The sequence below is a fragment of the Pseudophryne corroboree genome, chromosome 6 (genome assembly GCF_028390025.1).
Source record: "Pseudophryne corroboree isolate aPseCor3 chromosome 6, aPseCor3.hap2, whole genome shotgun sequence".
In the NCBI taxonomy this organism is placed as follows: domain Eukaryota; kingdom Metazoa; phylum Chordata; class Amphibia; order Anura; family Myobatrachidae; genus Pseudophryne; species Pseudophryne corroboree.
The window spans coordinates 728212796-728221560 of NC_086449.1; positions in this window are offsets into that span (position 1 = coordinate 728212796).

An 8765-nucleotide genomic window follows, 5' to 3' on the forward strand; every position below is an offset into this window, starting at 1 on the left:
TAATATACACAGTCTTCACACACTTTGTCAGCAACTTACATACACTTAAAAGGTAAAACAACAGAGATATCCAGCTTTACATGATGTGAGGGGATGGGGTAATGTTAGGACTTAGTGTTTGGTATCCAGATGTGCAGTATTTTGAGATATATACTCCGGTTTCTATTTGCAGTTTATCGCATGTTTCTGCGTGTAGATATATGCAGAATTGTAATATTTGCAAACTGTTATGATACTGTACTCAGGATATTTGGCGGGAAACCAGAGGTGAACACCTGCAAGTGCACCATGGACCAAGCATCGCCCACTGGTTCAAACCAGACTATGACCCCTCATGTACTGTAAATAACTTGCCCTCTGACCTATGAAAGAAGAGCTTACATTTCCCATTGTACTGTATTTGGACACATTGGGGTATATTTACTAAGCTCCCGATTTTGACCGAGATGCCGTTTTTTCATCAAAGTGTCATCTCGGTAATTTACTAAGCACTAATCACGGCAGTGATGAGGGCATTCGTAATTTTTTGCAAGTTCAGGTAAAAAATTACGAATGAATACACCATCGGTCAAAACGCGGCTGTTTAAGTATGAATCTCGGTCATTTACTAAGAAGTGCAAAGCAAAAAAAGAACAAACACTGCCGTGAAAAATTACAACTCGTAAAAAAGTGCTAAAAAAAAACAGACCTGCTTTTTTTATTCGTGATTGGATAGGCATGCACGGATCCATGAGATCCGTGCATGTATATCAGTGGGAAGGGGTGGGAAAGTGCTTATTTTTTTTAAAAAAATTGCGTGGGGTCCCCCCTCCTAAGCATAACCAGCCTCGGGCTCTTTGAGCCGATCCTGGTTGCAAAAATATGGTGAAAAAAATGACAGGGGTTCCCCCATATTTAAGCAACCAGCATCGGGCTCTGCGCCTGGTCCTGGTCCCAAAAATACGTGGGACAAAAAGAGTAGGGGTCCCCCGTATTTTTAAAACCAGCACCGGGCTCCACTAGCTGGACAGATAATGCCACAGCCGGGGGTCACTTTTATATAGTGCCCTGCGGCCGTGGCATCAAAAATCCAACTAGTCACCCCTGGCCGGGGTACCCTGGGGGAGTGGGGACCCCTTCAATCAAGGGGTCCCCCCCCCCCAGCCACCCAAGGGCCAGGGGTGAAGCCCGAGGCTGTCCCCCCCATCCAATGGGCTGCGGATGGGGAGGCTGATAGCCTTTGTTGTAAAAGAAAATATATTGTTTTTAGTAGCAGTACTACAAGGCCCAGCAAGCCTCCCCCGCATGCTGGTACTTGGAGAACCACAAGTACCAGCATGCGACGGAAAAACGGGCCCGCTGGTACCTGTAGTACTACTACTAAAAAAATACCCAAAAAAAGACAAGACACACACACCGTGAAAGTATAATTTTATTACATACATACACACATACATACATACTTACCTTAAGTTCCCACGCAGGTCGGTCCTCTTCTCCAGTAGAATCCAAGGGGTACCTGTTGAAGAAATTATACTCACGAGATCCAGGGGTCCAGGCTCCTCGGGAAATCCAGGGGTAATCCACGTACTTGACAAAAAAAACAAAACGGTGTCCCGACCACGAACTGAAAGGGGACCCATGTTTGCACATGGGTCACCTTTCCACGAATGCCAGAAAGCCACTTTGACTTCTGTCTAAGTGGGTTTCTGCAGCCAATCAGGGAGTGCCACGTTGTAGCACTCTCCTGATCAGCTGTGTGGTCCTGTCCTCACTGACAGGCAGCACACGGCAGTGTTACAATGTAGCGCCTATGCGCTACATTGTAACCAATGATGGGAACTTTCTGCCCTGCGGTTGACCTAAAGTGACGTCACCGCTGAGCTGAAAGTTCCCATCATTGGTTACAATGTAGCGCATAGGCGCTACATTGTAACACTGCCGTGTGCTGCCTGTCAGTGAGGACAGGACCACACAGCTGATCAGGAGAGTGCTACAACGTGGCACTCCCTGATTGGCTGCAGAAACCCACTTAGACAGAAGTCAAAGTGGCTTTCTGGCATTCGTGGAAAGGTGACCCATGTGCAAACATGGGTCCCCTTTCAGTTCGTGGTCGGGACACCGTTTTGTTTTTTTTGTCAAGTACGTGGATTACCCCTGGATTTCCCGAGGAGCCTGGACCCATGGATCTCGTGAGTATAATTTCTTCAACAGGTACCCCTTGGATTCTACTGGAGAAGAGGACCGACCTGCGTGGGAACTTAAGGTAAGTATGTATGTATGTGTGTATGTATGTAATAAAATTATACTTTCACGGTGTGTGTGTCTTGTCTTTTTTTGGGTATTTTTTTAGTAGTAGTACTACAGGTACCAGCGGGCCCGTTTTTCCGTCGCATGCTGGTACTTGTGGTTCTCCAAGTACCAGCATGCGGGGGAGGCTTGCTGGGCCTTGTAGTACTGCTACTAAAAACAATATCTTTTCTTTTACAACAAAGGCTATCAGCCTCCCCATCCGCAGCCCATTGGATGGGGGGGGGGACAGCCTCGGGCTTCACCCCTGGCCCTTGGGTGGCTGGGGGGGGGGGGACCCCTTGATTGAAGGGGTCCCCACTCCCCCAGGGTACCCCGGCCAGGGGTGACTAGATGGATTTTTGATGCCACGGCCGCAGGGCACTATATAAAAGTGACCCCCGGCTGTGGCATTATCTGTCCAGCTAGTGGAGCCCGGTGCTGGTTTTAAAAATACGGGGGACCCCTACTCTTTTTGTCCCACGTATTTTTGGGACCAGGACCAGGCGCAGAGCCCGATGCTGGTTGCTTAAATATGGGGGAACCCCTGTCATTTTTTCCCCCATATTTCTGCAACCAGGATCGGCTCAAAGAGCCCGAGGCTGGTTATGCTTAGGAGGGGGGACCCCACGCATTTTTTTGGGGGATTTTACATTGTTTAATTAAAAAAAAAAAAAAATAAGAACCCCAGCACGGATCACACAGATCCGGCCGAGATTGATTGTAAAAAAAAACGGCAGTGTTTTGCTAATCACTGCCGTAAAAATAGGTTAAAAAAAACGAATGACATCGACATCGGAAGAAAAGAAAAACCCGAATACGACAGCTTAGTAAATCCATCGTAATCAATTCAAAAAGTTGCAGTTTTACACTGTCGATGTCATTCGTGATTGAACTTTGACCTTTTTTCGGAAATTACGAATCTTAGTAAATTTACCCCCTTGTATAAAGGAGAGGTCTCCTGATCCAGATTTGAGTCCCTATTTCTCTGAGGTCATCTTGCCAAGACTGACTGAGACCTGGATCCAGGAGCGCTCGCGTTTAAACGTATGAATTATTGGTTGTAGTTCTTCTCTGAATATATTGTTGTACCCTTTTTACACATATATATATATATATATATATATATATATATATTCAAGTAAATACCGTTGATGCGTTGGACCACGATTACATTTAACTACTGGTGTCGCATTCCATTCTTGTTTGGAGTAAGGTGTATTCAGCCGCATGTGTCGTTATATTGTGCGCATAACATGCCGGCGTATGTATGCAACGTATATACACATTTTAGCGGTTATATTTATATGCAGCGGCCGCAGCGGCTCAAACCACAGTGTGATAATGTATTGCTTTAACTTGTAATTTAATCGAACTTAACAGTTGGGGGCTCTGTCCGGTTCACCTCACACACGCGGACTTGCAGGGCCTTACAGACTTTGGTCTAACAACAAAGGGTGGAGGACGCGTCTATAGTAAGACAATTTTTGTTTTTTGGTGTTAAAACTACCTACTGTTGCTAAACCACGTTTGTCTTGTATAGTCTTAGAGGTGCTGGTGCGAACCGAGGGACAACAAAGAAAAGCTATTTTTCTTTGAGTCGGTTGGCGCGAAAATAAACGCACAAGCGTACAGATATTTTGCGCATGTTCTCATACATTGTTGCCATAGGATGTAATAGTCTTTATAGATCTGCATATAATCGGATAAGTTATTTGTTATACATTTGTTATATTTGTTTAGTGGTTTAGTGTAAAGCACATACAAGACTCAGTTCCTGCCCAAAAGTTTGGGCAGCACTCAACGGAAGTTATCCACGTGGGTGACTTTCAGTGAGTGTGGGGAACAAAGGAAGTATTGTGTATTAATCAAAAAGCAATAGAAGCACAAAGTTTTGTTCTATTGTTTACAGTGATTGAGTTACATGCGGTTGCTGCGTATATTTATACGTAGGAGTACATACTTGCGAACGCATGGTACACACGTGGCACAGTACAAAGGTACTTAAAGCATGCATACGGGATTGTGCACGTGTGCGTAATTACGCAAACTTGCGTAAACTAGCGAGCTCAAAGTTGCCACAATAGAAGTTAATCTTAAAGTGAGATAAAACACTTATAGTTTTACCTTAACAAATAATTATCCGATTTTAGACAAATTACTGAAAATCTTATTATAAGTGTACTACCTCTGGGGCAAGTTATCAATCAAAGGGAGTGATTTTTTTTTTCTGTTCAGAAAAATATAAAAGTGTGGGTTGTTGAAAAGGAAGTGTGAGTGGATTGAACCCCGGAATTTGGGATCCCGTTGTAAGCGACCGGATTCTCACCTCCGGCCGGGGGTCCCAGGTCTCGCCGCTCCGACGGGTGGTAAGGCTGTGGCGCCGGGATGCTGCTGCGGTGCGGGCCTCTGGCGCATCTGTCTGGCGCCTGGGGGACGGTGGCTGGGGACCTGAGGCGCCATGTAGGGAGTTGCTGCGGCAGAGTGCTCTGGCGGGGGTGTGGCTTCCGGGAGGCAGTCTGCATACTGACTCCCTGTAATGGTGTGTGTGTCCTCTCTGCTGGGGGCTGCTATATTGGAGACCAAGGAAGCCAATTAGCCACATTCTGCGTCCAGCCAATCCATGGCCGGCTTCCCTTACAAAAGGGGGCTATCCCAGAGTAGAGTGCCAGTGCTTTAAGTTGCTTACTTGTGAAAGGTGCTATAGCTCTGTGCTCCCAGGTTGCTTCAGGTTGTTCCAGGTGCCCTGGTTCCAGCTACTATCTTTCGCTGCAGCAGTCCTATTGCCTCCAGCCCGCCTCCTCTCGTAGAGTGTCCACCGGGACTCCAAGCCGCAGAGGAATCGTGGCCACTATGGGACCTCTGCAGTTTTCAACTCCTTAAGGCAGAGTTCTTCAGCCTCGTCTTTTAAGCCACAGTTCATCATTCTGCAGCTCGTTCACTCCAGCCTCATCTTTTTTTTTTAACGTAACAATTTTTATTGTCAATGCATCACTTCACAATAAAAGAACAGCAGTTTCAGCAATGAGAAAAACAAAAACAAAATAAATATATATATATATATATATATATATATATATAAGTAAGTACATACAAGTAACCAGATACAATGAGCAGAAAAATCATCAGTGTCAATAAACACCAGATCTACTGTGTACTATCGGGTGCGGTAATAAGCAGTGTCATGTGCCCATTGTAATACCCCTGGTTACTTATCCATGTCAATAGTGTATAAATAGTAGTGATGTGCACCGGAAATTTTTCGGGTTTTATGTTTTGGTTTTGGGTTCGGTTCCGCGGCCGTGTTTTGGGTTCGAACGCGTTTTGGCAAAACCTCACCGAAATTTTTTTGTCGGATTCGGGGGGGTGTTTTGGATTCGGGTGTTTTTTTCAAAAAACCCTAAAAAACAGCTTCAATCATAGAATTTGGGGGTCATTTTGATCCCATAGTATTATTAACCTCAATAACCATAATTTCCACTCATTTTCAGTCTATTCTGAACACCTCACACCTCACAATATTATTTTTAGTCCTAAAATTTGCACCGAGGTAGCTGTGTGACTAAGCTAAGCGACCCAAGTGGCCGACACAAACACCTGGCCCATCTAGGAGTGGCACTGCAGTGTCACGCAGGATGGCCCTTCAAAAAAATACTCCCGAAACAGCACATGACGCAAAGAAAAAAAGAGGCGCAATGAGGTAGCTGTGTGACTAAGATAAGCGACCCAAGTGGCTGACACAAACACCTGGCCCATCTAGAAGTGGCACTGCAGTGTCAGACAAGATGGCACTTGAAAAAAATACTCCCCAAACAGCACATGACGCAAAGAAAAAAAGAGGCGCAATGAGGTAGCTGTGTGACTAAGCTCAGCGACCCAAGTGGCCGACACAAACACCTGGCCCATCTAGGAGTGGCACTGCAGTGTCAGACAGGATGGCACTTGAAAAAAATACTCCCCCAAACAGCACATGACGCAAAGAAAAAATGAGGCGCAATGAGGTAGCTGTGTGACTAAGATAAGCGACCCAAGTGGCCGACACAAACACCTGGCCCATCTAGGAGTGGCACTGCAGTGTCACGCAGGATGGCCCTTCAAAAAAATACTCCCCAAATAGCACATGACGCAAAGAAAAAAAGAGGCGCAATGAGGTAGCTGTGTGACTAAGATAAGCGACCCAAGTGGCCGACACAAACACCTGGCCCATCTAGGAGTGGCACTGCAGTGTCACGCAGGATGGCCCTTCAAAAAAAATACTCCCCAAAAAGCACACGACGCTAAGAAAAATGAAAGAATAAAGAGGTGCAAGATGGAATTGTCCTTGGGCCCTCCCACCCACCCTTATGTTGTATAAACAGGACATGCACACTTTAACGAACCCATCATTTCAGCGACAGGGTCTGCCACACGACTGTGACTGAAATGACTGGTTGGTTTGGGCCCCCACCAAAAAAGAAGCAATCAATCTCTCCTTGCACAAACTGGCTCTACAGAGGCAAGATGTCCACCTCATCATCATCGTCCGATTCATCCCTTTCACTGTGTACATCCCCCTCCTCACAGATTATTAATTCGTCCCCACTGGAATCCACCATCTCAGGTCCCCGTGTACTTTCTGGAGGCAATTGCTGCTGGTGAATGTCTCCACGGAGGAATTGATTATAATTCATTTTAATGAACATCATCTTCTCCACATTTTCTGGAAGTAACATCGTACGCCGATTGCTGACAAGGTGAGCGGCGGCACTAAACACTCTTTCGGAGTACACACTGGAGGGAGGGCAACTTAGGTAGAATAAAGCCAGTTTGCGCAAGGGCCTCCAAATTGCCTCTTTTTCCTGCCAGTATACGTACGGACTGTCTGACGTGCCTACTTGGATGCGGTCACTCATATAATCCTCCACCATTCTTTCAATGGTGAGAGAATCATATGCAGTGACAGTAGACGACATGTCAGTAATCGTTGGCAAGTCCTTCAGTCCGGACCAGATGTCAGCACTCGCTCCAGACTGCCCTGCATCACCGCCAGCGGGTGGGCTCGGAATTCGTAGCCTTTTCCTCGCACCCCCAGTTGCGGGAGAATGTGAAGGAGGAGATGTTGACGGGTCACGTTCCGCTTGACTTGACAATTTTCTCACCAGCAGGTCTTTGAACCTCTGCAGACTTGTGTCTGCCGGAAAGAGAGATACAACGTAGGTTTTAAATCTAGGATCGAGCACGGTGGCCAAAATGTAGTGCTCTGATTTCAACAGATTGACCACCCGTGAATCTTGGTTAAGCGAATAAAGGGCTCCATCCACAAGTCCCACATGCCTAGCGGAATCACTCTGTTTTAGCTCCTCCTTCAATGTCTCCAGCTTCTTCTGCAAAAGCCTGATGAGGGGAATGACCTGACTCAGGCTGGCAGTGTCTGAACTGACTTCACGTGTGGCAAGTTCAATAGGTTGCAGAACCTTGCACAACGTTGAAATCATTCTCCACTGCGCTTGAGTCAGGTGCATTCCACCTCGTTTGCCTATATCGTGGCCAGATGTATAGGCTTGAATGGCCTTTTGCTGCTCCTCCATCCTCTGAAGCATATAGAAGGTTGAATTCCACCTCGTTACCACCTCTTGCTTCAGATGATGGCAGGGCAGGTTCAGGTGTTTTGGTGGTGCTCCAGTCTTCTGTACGCGGTGCCTGTACGCCGAAAGTGGCCCGCAATTCTTCTGGCCACCGACAGCATCTCTTGCACGCCCCTGTCGTTTTTTAAATAATTCTGCACCACCAAATTCAAGGTATGTGCAAAACATGGGACGTGCTGGAATTTGCCCAGATGTAATGCACGCACAATATTGCTGGCGTTGTCCGATGCCACAAATCCCCAGGAGAGTCCAATTGGGGTAAGCCATTCTGCGATGATCTTCCTCAGTTGCCGTAAGAGGTTTTCAGCTGTGTGCGTATTCTGGAAAGCGGTGATACAAAGCGTAGCCTGCCTAGGAACGAGTTGGCGTTTGCGAGATGCTGCTACTGGTGCCGCCGCTGCTGTTCTTGCAGCGGGAGGCAATAGATCTACCCAGTGGGCTGTCACAGTCATGTAGTCCTGAGTCTGCCCTGCTCCACTTGTCCACATGTCCGTGGTTAAGTGGACATTGGGTACAACTGCATTTTTTAGGACACTGGTGACTCTTTTTCTGAGGTCTGTGTACATTTTCGGTATCGCCTGCCTAGAGAAATGGAACCTAGATGGTATTTGGTACCGGGGACACAGTACCTCAATCAAGTCTCTAGTTGGCTCTGAATTAACGATGGATACCGGAACCACGTTTCTCACCGCCCAGGCTGCCAAGGCCTCAGTTATCCGCTTTGCAGCAGGATGACTGCTGTGATATTTCATCTTCCTCGCAAAGGACTGTTGGACAGTCAATTGCTTACTGGAAGTAGTACAAGTGGTCTTCCGACTTCCCCTCTGGGATGACGATCGACTCCCAGCAGCAACAACAGCAGCGCCAGCAGCA